The sequence below is a fragment of the Panthera uncia genome (assembly GCF_023721935.1).
Source record: "Panthera uncia isolate 11264 chromosome D3 unlocalized genomic scaffold, Puncia_PCG_1.0 HiC_scaffold_8, whole genome shotgun sequence".
Classification (NCBI taxonomy): Eukaryota; Metazoa; Chordata; class Mammalia; order Carnivora; family Felidae; genus Panthera; species Panthera uncia.
Genome location: NW_026057586.1, coordinates 49,254,424 through 49,278,580, shown reverse-complemented (window position 1 = coordinate 49,278,580; position 24,157 = coordinate 49,254,424). Strand labels below are relative to the sequence as shown.

Here is a 24,157-nt window from a genome sequence, read left to right as displayed (position 1 = left end):
TCATTTTGGTACTTCAGAAATTAACGTTCTCTGGATTCAGTCTGAAATTGATTCCCTTTTCCTGAGTTTTACTTTATGGAGATTTCCAATTCAGGAGTCTTAGACTTGTCTTCGTTAATGGGTTTTTGTTTTGTTTTAATCTCAATAGAATATAGTTTTACATTCTCTTGAGTTGAAACTGCAGATAACATTTACTAGATTATCAGTTGTAAGCAGTGTCAAAACCTGTTAATGTGAAGTGTACCTGTTGGTGGCTCCTTTATCAAGTACTTTTACAAGTCCTCAAAGAACAAAAAGAAAGAGACCTACTTTATTTGACAACAAAATTGAGTTTTTTCCAATTGTTGCAATTGGTTAAGCTTAGAGAAAAATATGTCACAGTATATGCAGTTCCTTGTAGAGCTTCCTACCATTTGTTCTCATGCTAAGGAAAACACCTGAGAATTGGGGGGGGGGGGTACTAAATCTGTATTTACATTTAATCATGCACATGGGGTTTTGTTTTATTTTCTAAATGTGAAGGAAATTTTCTGCACAGATTATCTAAAAAGAAGGTATAGGTCCCATTAGAGGGTTATTCACATTGAGGGAGAGAGAAGTGCATTTGTGTGTTTTGTGTGTGTCTCGGTGATTTTCCATCTTTGATCTGTGGTGCTCCTGTTGAACCCCACATAGAAGGCAAGGGAGCCCAATGATACTGTATGGTGGAGAGCAGATTTTAAAGGGGCAGTCAGAGCAGACTTTGCACACGTGAATAAACATGAGTTGACTCCTGCCCTCATGGAGCTTTAGGCTAAAAGGGAAGCAGAGTTACATATCAGTAGGTAATTACAAATTGTGAATGCTCTGGTGATAGAGTACTTCACAAAACCTGGTCTGTTTTAAAAGCAGTTTATATAGAAAGTTCATTTTGATTTTAAGTCAAATGCCAAAGTAACAAAAGATTTTAAACTTTTTTTTGTGGAAATATTAACATTTAGGTGTTTACGGTATGAATCAATCAAAAAATATGTAAATGTAAGACTAAAGTACAGTTGGTGTAGATTGAGTTTATTCCACTAGAGGTCATTGTTTCATTTTTATGTGAAGAGAAATTGAAGAAAAAGCTGTTTGAACTGATTGCCATTATTAGCTATAAAGGAAGCACTGCAGTGAATAGAAAACAGACCAGACTGTGATACGCTTCCCTTGATCCTTTTCCCCAAGACAGTATATAGGATCTTAGTGTTTCTGCATTTTGCACATAAATGGTCTCTTAAAGCTTAAGGTTTTATATGTGAAAGTTTTCTTAATGAAATGTATTATGAGTTTAGAAAAACCATGAGTGAAATAATAGAAAATTAAATTTCATAGCATGTTTTAATCTATTATGATTATGTTGGGTTATGCAGGATAGCTCAGTGTTTTGAAATGTATTGATAACAGGGGTGCCTGGGTGGCTCAGTCCATAGAGCGTCTGGCTCATGACTTCGGCTCAGATCATGGTCCCAGGGTCATGGGACTGAGCCCCTCATCCCTGCTTGGGATTCTCTCTCTCCCTCTACCCATCTTCCCCCCCCCCCCCACCCTTAAAAAAGAGAAATGTATCAATATAGACAGCAAACAAAATCCACATAATTCTCTATAACAGATATCAGAATGATACTTAACAGTTGTTCCTGAAAACAAACTAAAAGATAATTCTTTAACATGATGAAGAAATTCTTAAGTCAATAGCAGACATTTTCCAGAGATACTCCAATTAAAATAGCAACAGAAAAGAATGTCTGGGGGTGCCTGGGTGGCTCAGTTGGGCGTCCAACTTTTGACTTTGACTCTGGTTCTCCTGGTTCGTGTTATTGAGCCCCACGTCTGGCTCCTCACTGACAGCATGGAGCCTGCTTGGGATTCTCTCTCTTTCTCTGCCCCTCCCGTTTGCTCATGCTCTCTCTTTCTCTTTCTGTGTGTCTCTCAAAATAAAAACTTTATAAGGGAAAAAAAAAAGGATGCCTGATACTGGTCCTTGTTATGTAATGTGAAAATTCTCATGGGAATATTTACTAGTTTCTGTCTAGGAACATGGTAGTGTGCTATTTTTCTGAACACGTTTTTCAGTAAAGGTTTAAAGTTTTATTTCATATATCATGGATAAAGTTAGTATGTTAGTGATTCATTTTAGAAAAATGACACCAAAGTTTCTAGATGCAGTTGATTCTTATTACAGTAGTTCTGTTATAATAAAGTTGTGAAGAACTAAAATAGTGAATACTGATCATTGCTTCTAGGGAAAATGCAGGGCTAGGTTTCTTTGTGACACATTTTCATGAAAGGATTAGTACATAACCTTGGTTTATGTGTGTATCTATTTAAAGACTCTGTATTTAATATATATTGTTTCCCTTACATTGAATTCATGACCAACAGCATCGTAACTCATGCCTGAAGAAAACTCTTCTAACACGTGTCCTCCAAAAGGCAAAACTCTATGTCTGATGTGGGGCTTCAACTCACAACCCCGAGATGTAGTTACATGCTATACCGACTGAGCCAGCTAGGGGCCCCAAATCACAGCCTTGTGCTTAGGAGACAAGAGTACTAACTTAGGGGATTTTAAACAAAATTACAGAATAGAAAAAATGTGGCACTACACAGACCATGAAAAGGACATTTGTTTACAGTAAGAATTGAAACCAGGCAGAGTATTGCTTTGTTCACCCTCACCTGGGAACACTCATTTCAGGTGACAAAATGTTTTGCTGCTCTATGCATGTTCATGCATGACCAGGAAAGCACCATAAGTATTAATTTTGGAGTTACAAATAAATTTTAGCAAGTGACTTCCCCAATACAGAACCCGTGAATAATGAGGATTGACCATACTTAGAGCATTTTGTTAAGATTATACCAAAGTATTTTGTGTATCATTAGGTGTGTTTTACTATTTCTGAAATTGAAATGTTTCTTACATGGTGTAAATTCAGGTTTGGTATCAAACGTAAATCAAGTTTTTTTTTTTTCCTTGTAAAATAACAAGTGCAACTAAAAATAGATGTTTTATATTTGATGAACTACAGAAATTATAGTGTGATGTGTAAGACAAGTAGAACCCATGAGGTACTACGACCACTTTGTCTTTAAAATTTTTCCATGTTTTCTAGAACGTTTTCCCCTTTAAGGGCTTGGGAACGGGGACAACATTCCATTCTAGTTTTTTAGAAAATTCCTGAGTCAAAACCAAAACTAGTGCCATATTTCAGGGTAGGAAAGCCAGTGTAAAGATGCGAATTCCCTAATTTATAAGTTTAATGCAATTGTCCTGATGACTTTTTTAAGATTTTATTTTTAAGTAATCCCTACACCCAACATAGGGCTCAAATTAACCCTGAGATAAAGAGTCGCATGCTTTATTGACTGAGCCAGCCAGGTGCCCCTATCGTGGTGAATTTTAAATAACCTCTTTATTGATAGTGTATCAACTGATACATACTTAATGCTAATTCTGTGCCAGATTTTTCTTACTGTTTTATAGATCTAATGCAGTTGTCACAAAGGAATTTTTTTAGTGGACAGTACTATTATTTGTCAAATACCAGAGTGCTTAATCTGTGAGGCTCTATGCTAAGCCCTTTACATGTTACTTCTTTTAACCTTCAGATCAATTCTATGTAGCAGACAGTGTTTGCTGTTTTCAGAAAGAAACGTGTTAGGTCTTAGTTTTTAAACAATTTTAAAGTCGCATGGGTTTTTTTGTTTGTTTTTTGTTGTTTGTTTTTTAATTTACATTCAATTTAGCAAATAGTGCAACAGTGATTTCAGGAGTAGATTCCTTAATGCCCCTTACCCATTAGGCAATGCCCCTTACCCATTAGGCCATCCCCCTCCCACAACCCCTCCAGTAACCCTCTATTCTCCATATTTAAGTGTCTCTTATGTTTTGTCTCCCTCCCTGTTTTTATATTCTTTTTGCTTCCCTTCCCTTGTGTTCATGTGTTATAGGTCTTAAAGTCCTCATATAAGTAAGGTCATATGATATTTGTCTTTCTCTAATTTCGCTTAGCAGAATACCCTCTAGTTCCATCCACGTAGTTGCAAATGGCAAGATTTCATTCTTTTTGATTGCTGAGTAATACTCCATTGTATATATATACCACATCTTCTTTATCCATTCATCCATCAATGGACATTTGGTGTCTTTCCATACTTTGGCTATTGTTGATAGTGCTGCTATCATTGGGGTGCATGTGTCCCTTCAAAACAACATACCTGTATCCCTTGGATAAATACCTAGTAGTGCAATTGCTGGGTCGTAGGGTAGTTCTGTTTTTAGTTTTTTGAGGAACCTCTATACTGTTTGCCACAGTGGCTGCACCTATTTGCATTCCCACCAGCAGTGCAAAAGAGATAGTCTTTCTCCACATCTTTACCAGCATCTGTTGTTGCCTGAGTTGTTAATGTTAGCCATTCTGACAGGTATGAGGTGATATCTCATTGTGGTTTTGATTTGTATTTCCCTGATGATGAGTGATGTGGAGCATTTTTTCATGTGTTGGTTGGCCATCTGGATGTGTTCTTTGGAGAAGTGTCTATTGATGTCCATTTCTGCCCATTTCTTGACTGGATTATTTGTTTTTTGTGTGTTGAGTTTGATAAGTTCTCTGTAGATTTTGGATATTAACCCTTTATCTGATAGGTCATTTGCAAATATCTCTACCATTCCATCGGTTGCCTTTTAGTTTTGCTGATTGTTTCCTTTGCTGTGCAGAAGCTCTATTTTGGTAAGGTCCCAATAGTTCATTTTTGCTTTTGTTTCTCTTGCCTCTGGAGACGTGTTGAGTAAGAAGTTGCTGCGGCCAAGATCAAAGAGGTTTTTGCCTGCTTTCTCCTCGAGGATTTTGATGGCTTCCTGTCTTACATTTAGGTTAAAGTACCATGGTTTTTAATAGTAGAGTTGGAATTTAGATGCAAGTCTGTCCAAGAACCTTTGTTCTTGATTGGTGTATTGATTCTCATGTTCATTTTGAAGAATGAAGAGGCTGTAGGAGATACATCATTTTTCTAGGGGGGAAAAATGGAAAGAATGGGAGAACTTAACCTTATGAGATACCAAATATAAAATATTAAATAAGAGGAAATTATCTTGGTACTCATGTAATTTTCAGCCAGATTTCATTTTTGATCAAATAATTTTGTAATAGTGCTCATTGCTGGGAAAATAGAAGAGTGTGTCTAATAGTCATGGGAAGGAAATTGAAAAACTTTAAGCAAGTCGTGAAGTTATCTCAGAAGCCTTACATTTTCTTTCTGACTTTGATCCAGGATTCCATTTGAAAGCCCCAAGGAAAAAAAGTTGACATTTAGTCATAAAGATGTTCATCATATTAATTTTTTAATTGAAAAGGAAGCCCTGTATGTATAAAATTAGAGGAACAATTAAGTAAATTACTTGAAGAAATAGACCAGGAGTTACTGAACTTTATCTGTAAAGGGCCAGATAGTTAACATTCTAGGCTTTGAGGGCCATATGGTCTCTGTCTCAACTATACAGCTATAGGCAATAGGTGAATGAATGGGAATGGTTGTGTTCCAACAAAACTTTACGAAAAATGGGCAGAGGGCTGGATTTGGCTCACAGGCTGTAGTTTGCCAACCACTGAGATATATTATAAAGCTGTTGTAAAAGTGTTTTGGCAGTCCACTGACTGGGAAAATATACTTGCAAAGCATATGACCAATAAAGGATTAATATCTATAAAATCCTCCTTGAAATTAGTAAGGGAGACAGTCCAATAGAAAAGTAAAGAATGTAGCCAATTCACATAAGAGGAAAGTTCAGTATAATGTAGGGGGAAATGCCTAACATTCCTAGAATCAGAGAATGCAAAATTTAAAATGTGCTGCTGATTCACCCAAGGGGGATATATTCAGGAAAGTGATAGTGTTCTTTGTAATAGTAAAATCGCTAACTAAATGTCCAACAGAAAAAGTTGTTAAATTGTTCATGTGTATAGTAAAATACATCAATGAAAATGAGCAAAGAATGCAAGTAGCAGAATACATATAGCTTGATGTCACCATATAAGAGGCATATAAACCTTTAAGGATGCTGACAAGTGGTGAAGTTTTAGAAATGTGCACACAAAAAAATGCACGAGAATGATCGAGAAGTTCAAGGGAGCAATCACCTCAAATGGAAGGAAGGAGGGGAGTGTGATAGTTTTAACTGGGTAATGTTCTGTTTCTTAACCTGCGTGATGGGTGACTTAGGTTGAAACATAGGAAATTGCCAATACTTAATTGTCTTGACCCATAAAAACATCACTTTCATATGGTTCATATTAGTATTTATGCATTTTTTGAAATGTTTGTTTATTTTGAAAGAGAGTGCAAGCAGGGGAGTTTGGGTGACAGGTATGGAAACCAGTAAAACCCTCTGCTCTGAGTTGTTCAAAAGGTCTGCATTTGTAGGTTTCTGGCCAGTTCTCATTTCTTCACTTCCTGGGCCAAACAGATCATCTATTCAGAGGCAACCTATGCTGTCATCCTCTTAATGCCTCTACCTTCCAAGTTTTACCCACTTTGCTACCTCTGGCTGCCTCTTTTAGCAACAGAAAAGCAAAAGACAATACCTTTCATTTCAGTTAAGTTGAAAGTGTACCAAGGTCAGTATTGACCTGTCTCTTGAAGTACAGAATGACAACAAGATGTTTGCAGTATTTGGAAATTGTGTTTGAATATGGTTATTTTTTATTAAATGTTAGAAGTCACATTCCTGAAGAATGTGGGGAAATGCCATTTGAGAATTGGCACTGGGGATCTATGGATGAATGACAATAAAAACCCATAGAATGTGGACCTCTAAGTAGTATTTCTTTCTGGGGATAACTTGTTGCAGTTGATAACTAAATTAGTTGACTGGGTGTATAAAAATTACATTTATGTCAGTGGTGGAACATACTTTGTAATTCAAGATAATATACCAGAATAGATGATTCTAAGTAATTTTACGGTAACCTTTTCCATTAGATGCTAAGCCTTATTTTTTCTGAAACTTTATTTTTAAGTCTTTGAATATGCTTGAATTGTTACATTTGGGTTTTCTTTTCTCTTTCTTTCTTTCTTTCTTTCTTTCAAGAAAGAGCATGCATGCATGGCAAGAATATTAAGCAGGCTTTATGCTCTGCGTGGAGCCTGACACGGGGCTCAATCCCAGAGCCTGATGCAGGACTTGATACCACGACCTTGGGATCATGACCTGAGCTAAAATCAGGAGTCGAACTCTCAACCAGCTGAGCCACCCAGGCACCCCTGGCTGTTCTTTTAATAAACAGCTTTATGGAGATGTAATTCACATATCATACAATTTACCCATTGAAAGTTTGCAATTCAGTGACTTTTAGTTTATTTACAGGGCTGTGCATCCATCACTGCATTTCATTACCCACTCCCCCCCCCCCCCAAAAAAAAAAATCCCATCTCCTTACCTATCAAGCCTCCAATCTCCCCTTGTCCACCTCTAACCTTGGTAACCACCAATCTGCTTTTTGTCTCTCTAAATTTGCCTATTCTGGACGTTTTGTATAAATGGAATAATAATGTCTGGTCCTTTGGGACTGACTTCTTTGACTTGGCATCATATTTTCAAGGTTCATCCAAGTTGTAGCATGTGTCAGCACTTCATTTATTTTTATTGCTGAATAATATCCCATGATATGAATATACATTTTCTTTATAGTTCATCAGTTGACAAACATTTTGGTTATTTCTGTTTTGGGCTGTTGGGAGTAATACTGCTATGAACATTCATGTCCAAGTTTCTGTGAACATGTTTTCAACTTTCTTGTGTATACACCTAGGAATGGAACTATTGGATTGTATCGTAATTATGTTTAACATTTTGAGAAACCGCTAGACTATTTTCCAAAGTGGCTGTAACATTTGACATTCCCATCAACAACATATAAAATGTATAAAAGTTCTAATTTTTTCTGGGGCGCCTGGGTGGCTTGGTTGGTTAAGAGCTTGATTTCGGCTCAGGTCACGATCTCACATTTCGTGGGACTGAGTTCTGGGTCGTGACAGCTGGAACCTGGTTGGGATTCTCTCTCTCCCTATCTCTCTGCCTGATCCCCATGCTCACTCTTGCTTTCTCTCTCACAAAATAAATAAATTAACTTAAAAATAACAATAAATGTCAGTCGGCATTTAAAAAACACTTTCCAATTTCCACAGCATCACCAGCACTTAATTAAGATCCTTGGATAATTATTATTTTTAATATTAATATCTTAATTTTTTATCCTGTGTTGCCATAACAATGGGAGACACAGTATTCATATTGTGCCAAATTAAAGAGACTAAACACTACCTGCCGGCTTTGAATGGCAATTTTTCTCTCCAAGAACATTGCTACATTTTAAAACATGACAATCATATTAAAGTCACTGTAAGACATTTCCACCTGCATAAAATGAGGCTCAAGAAAATTAAACATCAATTAGCTTTTTACCTACATCTACCTCAAGAGGACTCCAGTGAAGACCACACTAGGTAGGCCTGTCCCTGGGAGAGGACGTGAGAAGACCTCCAGTATCTTGATGACTGAAATACAATTTCAACAAGCTGTATGTTTTCAAGAACAAAGACATCCCTGTAAGCTCGTGTTCCAAATCACTGCCATAGTCTCATAATAATTGCCTCTTGTCAACTGGCTGTTCACTACAAACAGTCTTCATAGTGACAAAGCTGGGCATTTGAGGGAGAGGGCTGTCCCTGAGCCTTTCACTCTGGGGAACCTCTTAGGTTAATTTCAGTCATCTGGGGAAAAAACAAAACAAAACAAAACCCAAAACAACAACAAAACAGCCTTTCCACAAAAAGGAAATGTTTTCATTCTAGAAACCAAAGTAAAAATAAAATATAGGAAGGCAACTGACAAGGATTTCTAAGACGAGCTTCAGATTTCTTTGTGTCTTGATCCATGGGCAGTTTAATGGTCATTCAGCAGCTACCTTCCGCACCCCCACCCCCACCCGGCGGTACCCAAGAGCTTTAAATCAGGGAGGAGATTTTGCAATTTCAATGAGGATATTTTGTTTCCATTGTCAGACTGATCTATAGTTCTGCATAATCTGAATCTGGGTTCTACTCTGCAGTTTAAGATGTGAGCCAGGGGCCTGGCATTTGTCTTTATTGTGTTCCCCCAATAACTTCATAATTAAAGCATTTGATGATTGTTTTTGTTTCTTCTTGCTGGCAATGATGTACATCATGTGAGGAATTGGACTATTCATGTGCTTGCAGGTTAAAGGAAACCAATAAACTTTTGGGGGAACCTTATTAGGATTTTCCAAAGAAACAGAACCAATAGGAGATACACATAAAAAGGGATTTATTTTACTGAATTGGCTCACACAGTTATGGAGGCTGAGAAGTTCTAACAACAGCCGCCTGCAAGCTGGAGACCCAAGAAAGCCAGTGGTGTAGTTACAATCTGAACCCAAAGTTCTGAGAACCACTGGTGCGAGCCCAAATCCAAAGGCTGGGGAACTGGGAAAGCGGTGGTGTAAGTTCCAGTCTGAGGGCAGAAGACCTATGTTTAGCCCAATCTGAAAGAGTAAATTCTGGCTTCCCCCACCTTCTTTTCAGGCCCCCAATGGCTTGGGTGATGTCCACACAAATTGGGCTGAGCAATCTGCTTTAGTCAGTTGCTAATCTCATCCAAAAAAAAAACACCTTCATAGATACACCCAGAAATAATGTTCATCCCGTGACCCATTCAAGTTGACACGTAAAATTAACCATCACAGGGACCAATTCTTTACATCTTCTATCTTGATCATCTTCTGTCACTTGCTTATCTACATCTTACCACAGTCACCTTCACCTCTGATCTAGTTTCTTCCACCCATTAAACTGCAATCTTCCCTTTCAGAGTATCTTCTATGTATATTTACACATTTTTTGTGTAACATTGACAATCTCTGTGTGTAGATGCTTTGTTGGCAACCAACCGAGAAAAAGCAAACATTCTGCTAAGAACATATTGTACTTCAATGAGAAGCATGTTTATTTAGACCAAGGTCTTTCTGGATGATTATTTATTTTGGATTTATTGTGGATTATATTTCAGTAAGAAATAATATGCTTGTGTTTCCCATTCATACTTTTATCACAGGTTCCTAATCTTTACTAAATATTCTCATAAAATGACAACTCTCGGGACATTCATGAAAATTGTTAACCTAAAAGTTATCTTTCACACAGGGGCAACATGTCTGTCTCTTTCCACATTCCTGCCTGAGCCCATAAAATAGAACAGAGCTTATAAAATATTAAGGGTCACAGAGCTTTGGTCATTTTGCTTACCCCACTTTCCAAGGAATCCTGGGTTGTATTGGCATTCCCCAGGAACATCTGCTAAAAGGCAGGCATGGAGGTTCTCCACACCATGTGGCTTTCTGTTTTGCGTATGATTCACAAATTGGGTAAGTGTGCTCTGTGCATTTAATTTTTCCCGTAAACCTGTCCTAAAGTGTACCTTGAAAGAAGAAAGGCATTCCAGTTTATCTTCCAATCCAAACTGTTCTTTGATGTAGTTTACCACTAACAAAGTAGATAATGTGACTCCACCTGTCTTAATCAATTTGATTCAAAACCCAGAGATGACACTTTTGAAACCCCAAAACATCAAAATATATAGATAGGATCCTAATAAATAAATTTGGTCACAAATTCCTGATGCATATTTGTGACATACATGCATACATACATCTATCTGTCTATGTAGGTTTGTGCTTTACTTAACGATGGATTGGGGGGCCTGCGTGGCTCGTTAGGCATCTAACGATTTCAACTCAGGTTGATTTCAACTGAGGTCATGATCTCACCATTCGAGAGATTGAGCCCCATGGTGGGCTCTTTGCTGGTGGCACAGAGCCTGCTTGGGATTCTCTCTCCCTCTCTCTGCCCCTCCCCCGCTTGCTTGCTGGCTCACCCTCTCTCTCAAAATACATAAATAAACATTTAAAAATATATTTAAGATATATTGAGGTCAATTATGAGCCAGAACATAGAAAATATAAAATTTTGGAGACCTCAGGTTAAATGGATTCTGTAGCATACACTGCTAGTCTCCCACACAATATCCGTTCTCTGCTCTTATCAACAGAACCCAATTTTGTTGGAAATAGAAATATGTCTATCTTTCAAAGCTTTATTTACCTGCCCATCCTGTACCTGGCCTTCCTCCCTGGATCACAGATGAGAGGACTGGAGATGTAGCAGCTATGTTTTATCAACGAGGAAAAGTCCAAGAAACCTAGACCCTGACATTCTTGATGTGTTGAGCCAATGCCAGCAACTTGTCTTTCTCTGAACTTTTTGTTCTGCAAGAAAAAAATACTTCTTTTGAATAAACTTTAGGAAGCTGATTTTTCTATTATCTGTTGCCAAATGCCAGTGGGTTCTTTTTTGTTTTTCTTTTTGTTAAGATTTTATTTTTAAGCAATCTCTATACCCAACGCAGGGCTCAAACTTATAACCGCAAGGTCAAGAGTCTTATGCTCTACTGACTGAGCCAGCCAGGTGCCCCCAATGAGTTCTAAGAAAAGAGCACTTAACCGCTGTGCTATAATATTATTCCTGCCCATCTTGTTTGTTCAGCTACCTTGGTAGGGATAAGATGAACCATTAAGATAATGATTCTTTGTGTGTACTATTAAAGGTTTAAATCAAGTTTTGCCAGCCTTCAAATATGTGTCAAAGAGCACATGAGCTTATAGTAGAACAAGTTGGTTGAGACAGTTCATCGCCTGAGCTGTAAGGAATGAGGCATCTGTAAAAACCGGGGGTGTGTTCGATATCTGCTTGCTTAATACTTTTCGGTGTATTGCTGCACTGAGCTCTTAAGAGGATTTTGAAGTGGTTTGGTAAAAGTTGATTAATTATATTTGCCCTAGAATAGGAACCCACCAGTGGAATTATATGCCATTTCATTATGGCAATACCTTTCAGACATCAGCAAAATAGAATAGCACATTGAACCCCCATATAATTATTACCCACCTTCAAAAGTTACCAACTTCCGGACAAATTTCTTTCACCTGTGCTACGACCCATCTCCCCACCCTTCCCCCCACTATGACCCACTGAATTATTTCAAAGCAAATCTGAGGTATTTCATCTATAAATATTTCAGTATGTATTTCTGAAAGATAAGGGCTATTTTAAAAATATAACCGTAATATCATTCTCATGTTAAAAAAAAAAAAAAAACTATCAAATATCCAGGCAGGGTTCAATTTCTCCAATTGCCTCATAAATGGTATATTTGCAGTTGCTTAATGTTTTCTTACTTCATTTTGGCTTTTTCTTTGCAGTTTATAAAGTCTCCTGACTGCATTTTCCTGTTTGCGTCTCATCTGTCCTTTAACATGTCTCTCTGTCCCCTGAATTTCCTGTTTTTGATCCAGTTATGCTTCAAGTTTAATTTTTTGTTAAAAATATTTCATAAATGGCATTCATACTCATTTTCATTCTTGTGTTATTTTTAAAAAATATTTATTTATTTTTGAGAGACAGAAACAGAGCATGAGCAGGGGAGAGGCAGAGGGAGAGGGAGAGCAAGAATTTCAAGCAGGCTCCATGCCCAGTGCAGAACTCCACACAGGGTTCAATCTCACAACCGTGAGATCATGACCTGAGCTGAAATCAAGAGTCAGACTCCTAACCGAATGAGCCACCCAGGCACCCCAGGAATTTTTTTCAACACTATCGTACTGTTTTCAGAAAAACAATATGCTATTCTAATGAATTGACAGCAGTAACTAATTGATGGATCCTTTTTGCTGCATATTTGGCCATGATGGAGAGTTTTCAGGAACTGTGGAATCATATGACCCTTCTCCAAAATACCCAGCCTTCCTAACATGGCTGGTGAATATGATGGTGGTTCAGCCAGCTCTCACTTTTGAGTGAGCTATTTTGAATTCTGAACAGATGCTTCTAAGCTTTTTCCTCTTGGAGGTGGTTGCAGGTTAGCTATTCTGACTTTCTTTGGAGGACTTTGGGATGGAGGCAGGAACATTAGAACCACAACAGTTCGCCCGGAGCCTGTTTCAGATTCTGTCTCCCTCTCTCTCTGACCCTCCACCGTTCATGCTCTGTCTCTCTCTGTCTCAAAAATGAATAAACGTTAAAAAAAACAAACAAACTGTTTCTTTAAAAAAAAAAAAAAAAGAACCACAACAGTTCACCTCCCACTGCTTTCTGCCTCACTCCCAAAGAGTCAAGTAAGCTGAAAACATGGGGAAATATTTCCAGTTAGGGATGTATACAAAAGGTAGACATTGCTTTTGTCTATGTCAGATTCTCTTATGAGAGCACGTCTTAATTAGAGTAAAGGAGAAGTAGAGTAGAAAGTCTATAGAACTAGGGATGCCTGTGTGGCTCGGTCAGTTAAACTTCCTACTCATTTAGGCTCGAGTCATGATCTCACAGTTCATGGGTTCAAGCCCTGCATTGGCCTCTGTGCTGACAGTGCGGAGCCTGCTTGGGGTTCTCTCTCTGCCCTTCTCTCACTCTTGCTCACATGCTCCTTCTCTCAAAATAAATAAATAAACTTTAAAAAAAAGTCTACAGAACTAAATATGAATTGAAATTATAAATTATTTAACATCAACTTGAAAACAGTTTCAGCTTAAGGTTTAGAGATGGGAAGGGACCTTTCTAAAAGCCAGCTTTTCCAATTCCATTTGCCAGATGGCTTGTAAATGGCTCAAAATACGTAACTGCAAAATATTCTAACATACCAGTCAAAACCTAATTCCCTTCACTTCAGTAGTTTGTCTTTGGTTCAAGCAAATGCATGGGTTCCAAATACTCTTTAATTTGGGCAAAAGATACGATTTATAATGTAAAAAACCTAAAAATCATATTAATGAGTTTATGAGTCAGAGAACCATTTTGTCCCACCCTCACTTCCTGGTGATTGGTTTTCTCTAGTAATAGTGTTGATGTAAACCATGATTACAGATAGCCAATGGAACAGTGAACTATGGGTACTTTAAACATACCTATAATATTAACTCAGGACCATCAGCTAGTTTTTATCTTCTTCCTGCTGACATGGCTTGAAATTAGAAGTAGGAGAAGATACACAATAATTTTCAAATGCTGTTTAAAATTTGCCCTGGTTATGTTTTACAACTGGTATCGACCATGTCCACTTTCAATTTAGGTTGCTAATTTTTTTTTTTTTAATTCTATTTTTAGTAGAATAAGAGGAAGGACAAATGGGAACTAATGAGAAACTACAACAAATGAATTTCTGTCTCCAGAGAGATTCACTAAATCTTGTGCTCAGGGTTCTCCAAAGGTATGCATCCTCCCCCCCCCCCCCCATTACTCCAAGGAACTAGAATTTCATTTACATTCCCTCCTTCTTTGTACCAGAGAAGCTGCAGTCACCCAGAGGTCACTGAGACATGAGATTGAGATTGAAACATCCTCTCTCCAAAACTCAAGTTGGATGAATAATTAACTCATGTGAGTTGGAAGAATACAATTGTTACAGAAGGAAAATGAGTTAAATGGATTTATCTTTAATTTGCTTTCTCCCTCTTTTCTGTAACTTAGTTCACACATTCCTTATGGAATCCCTTTGCTTCCATCTGTACCCCTCAGAAAATAGTATCTTTAGTGTCTTTCCTTTAAGGTCTCATTTAAATATTACCTTCTTTGTGAAGCCCTCCTTCCCCCACTCCCCCCCCCCCACTTTTTAAAGTTTATTTTGAGAGAAAGAACGTGGATGCATGTGGGTGTGGGGGGGATGTGGGGAGGGGCAGAGAGAGGAGAGAAAGAGGATCCCAAGCAGGCTGCATGCTGCCAGCGAGCCCAACATGGGGCTCAATCTGAGATCATGACCTGAGCTGAAATTAAGAGTCGGACGCTTAACTGACCAGGCCACCCAGGCACCACAGTGAAGCCCATTTTAATCCTTGCTCCCATCATATTATATTTCCTCTCTTTTATATCCCCAAAGCACTTTGTACATCTGCTATAATAATTACCAAAACTTGCCTTGAGGGACGCCTTGGTGGCTCAGTCGGTTAAGCGTCCAATTTCAGCTCAGGTCATGATCTCATGGTTTGTGAGTTTGAGCTCTGCATTGGGCTCTTCGTGGACAGTGTGGAGCCTGCTTGGGATTCTCTCTCTCCCTCCCTCTCCCTGCCCCTCCCCCACATGCACACTCTCTATGTCTCTCTTCTCAAAGAAAAAAAAAAAAAAAGAAACCTGCCTTGATTTCACCATTTGTAAATTAGTGTGTATTTATGTGTCCAACTTCACTATTATCATGGTTCTTAGTATCCATCACAGCCTGATGCTATATTCTGCACACACATGAAACTCAGTAAATACATATAAATTATGATTCCTAGTTGTATCTTCTTGGATAGTATGAGACTGGACATGTCAATAAAAAGCTTTGGAAGCCTGGAAGATTTAGAGAACTGGGAATTTCAGAAAGGGAAGGGAAAGGAAGACCCCTGGATTGATTACAGTGAAGCCCAAGAGGTTTGTGAAGAGAGAAAAATAAGCTCTATTATTTGCTCTGCATTTGGTTCTTTCTTCTTTCTTTACAATGTAAAGGGTGCCCCACTTCTTTCTTCAGCCAAATCCTGCATCTTTGGTCTAGATCACATTCTATTCTGCACCTTCAGGGACTTAAGATCCATCAGTCATCCCATACTTGCTTCTTCAACATCTTCTTCTACTAAACCACCTCATGTGAGTACACAAGAGTGTTTCTAATTTAAGGCTGCATTTTATTCTGTTGTGAGAATGGATCTTAATCTAACCTTTCTCCTAATGGTGTTTATAGTTTCCAATATTTTGCTATTACAAGCAATGTTTTATTAAATAACTCTGTCCTTTTTTTATTTTGTTATTTTACATGTGCCAGTGTTTCTGAAGGATAAATTCTTAGAAGTGATTTCTGAATCAAAACGTTGGAAGATTTCCACCACTTTACACATTTTGCAGCAGTGTATGAGAGTGTCTGGTTCCTTTCACTGTTGCCAATGCATGGCATTAAACTTTTCAAAATAGTTGCCAATCTGATAGATTAAAAATATTTCATAGTTTTAGTTACCATTTACAATAACAATACATTGTTATTGTAAGAGCTCTTTGTGTTGTTGTATATGTGTACGTATATGTGAATTGTTTATCCATGCCTTGTGACCATTTTCCTCACTGTGCTTTTGGTTACTTAAATTCTAATATATATTAGGGTCTCTTTCTAGTTCTCCATTCTGTTTTAGTGATCTGAAAAATTTTGCACCAATAACTATTTAACTGTAACCTAATTCACCTTTCAATTCTGATGGTACCATATCTTCCTTCTTTGAAAAATATTTTTGACTGTTCTGTTTCTTTTTGTAGACAACTTTTAGAATTGCTTTATTTATTTCTTAAAAAAAATTTTTTTAATGTTTATTTTTGAGAGAGACAGAGTGTGAGTCAGGGAGGAGCAGATAGAGAGGGAGACACAGAATCTGAAGCAGGCTCCAGGCTCTGAGCTGTCAGCACAGAGCCCGATGCGGGGCTCAAACCCACGAACCGCGAGATCATGACCTGAGCTGAAGTCAGATGCTTACTGACTGAGCCACCCAGGCGCTCCAAGAATTGCTTTATTTCTAAATAAATTCTACTTTGATTTTAATTGGGATTTAATTAAAACTATAAATTAATTTGGAAACAATGTACACCATTCATTTTTTTGTTATGCTGAAACATGTTTCTTGGTTTATTCAAGTCTTTTTTTTTCCAAAAGAGGCAACAAATGTTTTATTTTGTCAATGAAAATTACTGTATTCACCACAAGCTTAAGAATATGTACATAGGGGCACCTGGGTGGCTCAGTCGGTTGAGCGTCCGACTTCGGCTCAGGTCACGATCTCGCGGTTCGTGAGTTTGAGCCCCGCGTCGGGCTCTGGGCTGATGGCTCAGAGCCTGGAGCCTGCTTCCGATTCTGTGTCTCCCTCTCTCTCTGCCCCTCCCCCGTTCATGCTCTGTCTCTCTCTGTCCCAAAAATAAATAAACGTTAAAAAAAAATAAAAAAAAAAAAGAATGTGTACATATATATACAAATATATATGTATGTATATATATATATTTGAATATATATACATATGTATGTATATATATATTTGAATTTATGGAAGTCAAGTCTTCTTTCTATTTTCTTAGGAAGTTTTACAATTTTCTTCACAAAATCATTACACTTAATAATTACTTTCTCAGTGTAGCTGAAGATCTATACAGTTGATACTTGAACAAGGGGGTCAGGGGTTAGGATCCCCAACTCTCCAAGCAGTAAAAAATATGAATATAACTTCTGACTCTTGAAAACTTAACTACTAATGGCATACAGTTGAGTGAAAGCCTTACCAATAACATAAAGTTGATTAACAGGTATTTTGTATGCTATATGTATTATTTACTGTATTCTTACAATAAAGTAAGCTAGAGAAAAGAAAATGTTTTTGAGAAAATAATAAGGAAGGCGCACCTGGGTGGCTCAATCAGTTAAGCATCTGACTTTGGCTCAGGTCATGATCTCACAGCGCGTGAGTTCGAGCCCTGCATTAGGCTCTTGTGCTGACAGCTCAGAGACCCTGGAACCTGCTTTGGATTCTGTGTCCCTGTCTCTGCCCCCCCCCCATGCTTTGTCTCTCTCTCTCTCTCTCTCAAAAATAAACATTAAAAAATTTTTTTAAAGAAAATAATAAGGAAGAAATAATATCTTTACGTACTGTTCTGTAAAAACTCTGAATATAAGTGGACCTACACAATTCAAACCTGTATTGTTCAAAAATCAACTATAAATAATTTCTTAAAACATAAGAGAATTTTAGTTTCCTCTTAATTTAATTCCTGTGAAACCAAAGATGAAATAGAAGACAAGGTCAGACCGTTGGCAATATTTTTTTTCTCAGCCTGCCATTCTTAAATGTCAGGAATTTATAACTTTCTGTAAACATACATACAGAAAAGTATACAAACCATGTGCAACCATACGTAACCATAAGTACACAAACCATATGTATCACAAATGAGTCACTATTCTCTCCTAAAGGGTAACAATTGCTATCCTGGTTTCCAATATTAATAATAATATTATTTATAATCTATTTTATTTGTATTCAACAAATAAGTAAATATGTTACAGATAATCAGAAACATATTTCTCACTGGGAGAAAGGAGTTACAGATAAGGAAAGAGTGGGAAGCTAGAATTAATTCTGTGTTGCTAAATTGGAGTCAGAGGTATCAATATGGACTCTTGTTTATTTACAGATGATAGATACATTTAGATGTATATGTGTATGTATTATATAGGATTTTTTTCCCAACTCCATTGAGAGGGGCTACAAGCAGTGGGGCCCCAGTAGCAATGAGCATATCATCTAGGTTTCAGCTTTTTTTTTTTTTTTCATGTTTATTTTTGAGAGAGAGAGAGACAGAGGGTGAGCAGGGGAGGGGCAGAGAGAGGAAGACACAGAATCCGAGGCAGGCTCCAGGCTCTGAGCTATCAGCACAGAGCCAGACATGGAGCCTGAACATGTGAACCTTGAGATCATGACGTGAGCCGAAGTCGGCCACTTAACCGACTGAGCCACCCAGGCACCCCTAGGTCTTAGCTTTTAAATCCTATTCTTAAAGGAACCAGGGCTCCCTGGAGAACTAATTGATTTCAGGGCTGGAGTAGTGGAAATACAAGATGAGCCTAGAGATCTTGTGCTACCAGAGTGCTTAAAAACAAACAAAAACAGTATATCAAAGACACATAGAAATCAACCAGAAAAAAACCAAGCTGAAACAACTGAAATAATGATAGTACTGAATTCTAACCCAAAGAATTATAACACCATCAATTCTTGGTGACTATGAATAAAGCTACTATAAACATATAAACAGATAAAGCAATTTCAGGTTTTGGTATGAACATGTTTTTATTTCTTTTGGGAAAATTATCTAGCAGTGGTAAACAAATATCCATGAGTCCCCACTGATACCGGTAAGTGAATTAAGAAATGGCATTGGAGGGGCGCCTGGGTGGCGCAGTCGGTTAAGCGTCCGACTTCAGCCAGGTCACGATCTCGCAGTCCGTGAGTTCGAGCCCCGCGTCAGGCTCTGGGCTGATGGCTCGGAGCCTGGAGCCTGTTTCCGATTCTGTGTCTCCCTCTCTCTCTGCCCCTCCCCCGTTCATGCTCTGTCTCTCTCTGTCCCCAAAATAAATAAAAAAAACGTTGAAAAAAAAAATTAAAAAAAAAAAGAAATGGCATTGGAGGAAAAAGAAGCAACAGCTCTTCTTTTCTGAAGAATTCCAAATTTAAACATAGAAGGAATATGGGGAATAGAAAATCACCATCAGAACACCACTTTGGGGGCACCTGGGTGGCTCAGTCGGTTGAGCATCCGACTTCAGCTCAGGTCATGATCTCAAGGTTTGAAAGTTCAAGCCTCATGTCAGGCTCTTTGCTGTCAGCACAGAGCCTGCTTCAGATCCTCTGTCCCTCTCTCTCTGTCCCTCCCCTGCTTGCACGGTCTCAAAAACAAATAATTTACTTAAAAAAAAAAAAAAAAAAAGAACACCACAGTAATTGCTGCAGGCAAGATCCACCAAAGAATGGGCAGAGAAGTTAAAACAGAAACATGATATTTGTATAGCCTCAAAATATCTCCCCAGCAGCATCACCACCCTAGCCAAGGAATCAAGTTAACGTGACCATTCAGATCAATATGGACTTTTTTTCTACACTGAACCCAATGTGTTGGTGGGACTAGAATTTGTGACCTCGAGATCAAGAATCATGCCCCACCAATGTGTTTTTGATAGAGAAAGCTACATTAGTACTAACATGTCATTAGGTTTGATTTGGTTTATAATAATACACATCTTTTCATAGCCACTTCTTACATTTCTATAGCTCTTAATAGCTCACAAAACACTTTCACATACATATTATCTCTTTAATCCTCATACTAACTCTGAACATTGACATCACCTTCTGCATTTTATAGATGAAGAAACTAAAGCCTAAAAAGGATAAATTATTTGCTTCAGGTCAAATGGTGAATTAGTAGGAGAGCCAAGAATCCAGCACAAATGCTCTGAATTCAAGTCCAAATATCTTTTCCAAGAAATGATTTTAAAATACTAGGGACTGGGTGCTTAACTGGCCTGAGTGGCTCAGCCAGTTAAGCATCTGACTCTTGACTTCAGCTCAGGTCATGATCTCACAGTTCGTGGGATTGAGCCCCTCAGCAGGCTCCACCCTGAAAACATAGAGCCTGCTTGGGATTCTCTTTCTCCCTCTCTTTCTGCCCCTCCCACACTCGAGACCATGAGCATGCTCAAGTGCTCTCTTTCTCTCTCTCAAAATAAATAAATAAACATTTTAAAAAATACTAGGAACCATAATTAATGATTATAAATGGATTTAAGTAAATACAGAGTATAACAGGCATTTAAAAATTTTATATATATTCAAGAATATACATCATGAAAATATATATAATACGTACAATAATAGATATGTTATATCTACATCATGGGTTTTTTTTTTTTTAAGTTTATGTATTTATTTTGAAAAAGAGAGAGCACTAGCAGGGGAGGGGCAGAGTGGAGAGACTTAATCCCAAGTAGGCTCCATGCCATCAGTGCAAAGCCCAAGTTGGGGCTCAAATTTACAAACTGTGAGTTCATGACCTGAGTCGGGATCAAAGGTTAGATGCTTAACTGACTGAGCCACCCAGGCACCCCTCTACCTCCTGTTTCTCAAAGTGTCCCTTTAACTCTGGTAAAGTGTCTCTTTTAACCTAGAGGTTTCAGAGGCCAAACTGAATTACTACTGTATAGCATTAGGAGAAATAAACTATAATCAGAGTATGGGAGTTAAGTACTTTGCATGCTTCATTTTGAGTTTGGAAAAAATAGAGAAAATTTTCTAAAATGCTTATGTGTGCTCATAGGCAAAGTAAAGCAGATGATATGGGTATTTGAAATTTACAGGCACAGGGACCCGTCTGCTCAGTCATAAGAGTGTGTGACTCTTGATTTCAGGGTCATGAGTTCAAGCCCCATGTTGGGTGTAGAGAATACTTAAAAACAAGTAAATGAAGGGGTGCCTGGGTGACTCAGTTGGTTGAGTGTCCAACTCTTGGTTTTGGCTCAGGTCATGATCTTATAGTTTGTGGGGTTGGGCTCTGTGCTGCTGGTGCGGGGCCTGCTTGGGATTCTGTTTCTCTCTCTCTCTCTCTCTCTCTCTCTCTCTGCCCCTTCCCCACTCATGTTCTTTCTCTCTTAAAATAAACTTAAAAAAAATAATAAGTAGGGGCACCTGGGTGGCTCAGTTGTTAGGTGTCCACCTCGGCTCAGGTCGTGATCTCAGGGTTTGTGAGTTTGAACCCTGCATCAGGCTTTCTGCTGTCAGCACAGAGCCTGTTCCAGATCCTATGTCCCCCTCTGTTTCTGCCCCTCCTCTACTCATACTCTCTCTCTCTCTCTCTCAAAAATAAACATTAAAAAAATACATAAACTTAAAAAAAAGACCCAGCTATAAAATTTATAGGCACCAATTAATAGGTTGACAGTTTAAAGCAGAATAATGTTCTTCTGTGATCATTCTTATCTGTAAATATACTGCTAGCCTATCTATTAATATCCAGCTGATATTGAGTCCATAGTAATATGATCACCAATAAAACCTGAAGTATGAATAAGATAGATACTACTATTGTACTGTTTATAAAATTTGGGTACAAGTATCTAACTCATTGTGGGGAAGAAGAAGATAGCCCTTTCTAGAAAGTGCAAATGCACAAATGTCCAGTAATAAATTAATACTGAGTCATGGTCTTAACTGAAAGTGAAATGTTTGTTACTTGATCCAAGTAATTATCTTTATTTATTTATTTAAAAATTTTTAACGTTTATTTTATTTTTGAGAGAGAGACACAGAGGAAGAGAGAGCGCAAGTAGGGGATGGGCAGAGAGAGACGGAGACACAATCTGAAGGAGGCTCCAGGTTCTGAGCTGTCAGCACAAAGCCCATCCTGGGACTCTAACTCCCAAACCATGAAATCATGACCTGAGCTGAAGTTGGGATGCTCAACTGACTGAGCCACTCAGGGACCCCAAAAATTTCCTTTATTTAAAAGAGATATCCAGAGAGGTAATTATTCTTGTCAAATTCTTGCCTTTCACTATTTTCAAAATAATCCCCACATTTAGGTGGTTGAAGGATAGAGCCAGAAAAAGTATCTCGTAGTTATAGTATTGAAGGTAGAGATAAATAGCACAATTGAATAATTCACAGGTTTAAAATGCATATAATGAAAGCATAAAACATCATTTTTATCATCATAAAGCCCATGAATATATAAACATCAGTCTCTTTGTTTAGAGATAAAATTTAAAAGCAAAACAATAAAATCAGTTATATACAATGATTCTTACTGCATTGGGTATCATTGCTAGTGTCAATTTTGTATTGTAGGAGAAGGAACAGCAGTTTCTAGTCTGTCTTAACTTGTTTTCAGAAAAGGTTAGGTCCAAAATATTATCTTTTAAGTGAGAACTGGAGTTAAAATAGCCAATTTCCTAAGTATTCTTTATCACCTGACCTTGCAGATTGTCCTCATTGATTCCAAATTAAGTTCTAAAAAGTTATGTGCTTATCTTGTGACCAGCGCTTTGTTAGGTTCAGAGCAACTGTGAAATTTTAAAAATTACCATTTTGACTGTAATGTCAGTAGGGGACAAGCTGCTTTAACAGATGTTCTAATGTGGAGAGTGGTTGCAATAGTCTCTCCTCTCCCTACTTTTGATTTGTATGTAAAATCTACTATTCCATCAGTCAGGGTCTGGTTCAAGTATTATTAAGTATTATTAATAATAAACCTAATAGGGCACTTGGGTGGCTCAGTCAGTTAAGCGTCCGACTTCAACTCAGGTCATGATCTCATGGTTCGTGGATTCAAACCCCGCATCAGGCTCTGTGCTGACAGTTCAGAGCCTGAATCCTGCTTTGGATTCTGTGTCTCCCTCTCTCTCTCTGTCCTTCCCCCACTAGTGCTCAGTCTCTCTCTCTCTCGAAAATGAATAAACATTAAAAAAAATAAACCTAATAATGGGGTACCTGGGTGGCTCAGTAGGTTGGCATCTGACTCTTAATTATGGCACAGGTCATGATCTCATGGTTTCGAGCCCCGTGTAGGGCTCTGTGTTGACAGCAGGGAACCTGCTTGGGATCCTCTCTGTCCCTCTCTCTACCCCTTCCCTGCTCATTTTCTCCCTTTCTCTCTCTCTCTCTCTCTCTCTCTCTCTCTCTCTCTCTCAAAAATAAATTTAAAAAAGAAAAATAAACCTAATATGAGGCAGTCACTGTGTTGCCCCAGGGGATAAAATGGAGAGTAAAGAAGATATGTTTCCTGTCTTCACTGTATTTACAGATTGCTAGGGGAAAGCCAATAAGTAAAGAAGCTGTTAAAACTAAGTGTGACAACATCCATATACACTAGTGACTTCTTTCTTTAACTTTTAGTAACTCCTAGAATTCCAGTCTTTTCCAAACTATAGGTTACAACCCATTAGTGGGTCTTAAAAGTGCATTTTTAGAGTAATTTTTAAAAAGTAATAAAAAAAATGTATGCACAAAAGTAGAGAGAATAATATAGTAAACCCAGTACACTTATCCCCCAGATTTAAGAATTAATAAGATTTTCATTTTCTTACTTTCATTTTAAAAAAGAAAACGGGAGGGGTACCTGAGTGGCTCAGTCGGTAGAGCGTGTGACTCACATCTCAGGGTCATGAGTTCAAGCCCCATGTTGGGCATGAAGCCTACTTGGAAAAAAAAATGAAAATGGGGTAGTTAAAAGGATGAGATAGACCAGACTAGAACTGGATAGGCTACAATATATGAGTGTATCACACTATGAATATTGTACATAGTAAGAGAAACTATTGTTCCATAAAATTGTGTGTGTATTTACTGAATTTAAGATATAAAAAAATGGGGGCACCGGGGTGGCTCAGTTGGTTAAGCGTCCAACTCTTGATTTTGGCTCAGGTCATGATTTCATGGTTTGTGGGTTTGAGCCCCACATT

At 38.0% G+C, this 24,157-nt stretch overlaps 1 long non-coding RNA gene across 1 annotated transcript; it reads right to left on the bottom strand.

Moving 5' to 3' along the window:
• Positions 1 to 2,717: 2,717 nt before the first annotated feature.
• LOC125914422 (uncharacterized) lies at positions 2,718 to 23,892 on the bottom strand. Its single transcript, XR_007455296.1, has 3 exons — positions 23,815 to 23,892; positions 11,200 to 11,363; positions 2,718 to 5,034 (listed from the first exon to the last, which is right to left on the bottom strand). It is a non-coding gene; the product is annotated as an uncharacterized LOC125914422 (long non-coding RNA).
• Between the last annotated feature and the right edge of the window lie 265 nt (positions 23,893 to 24,157).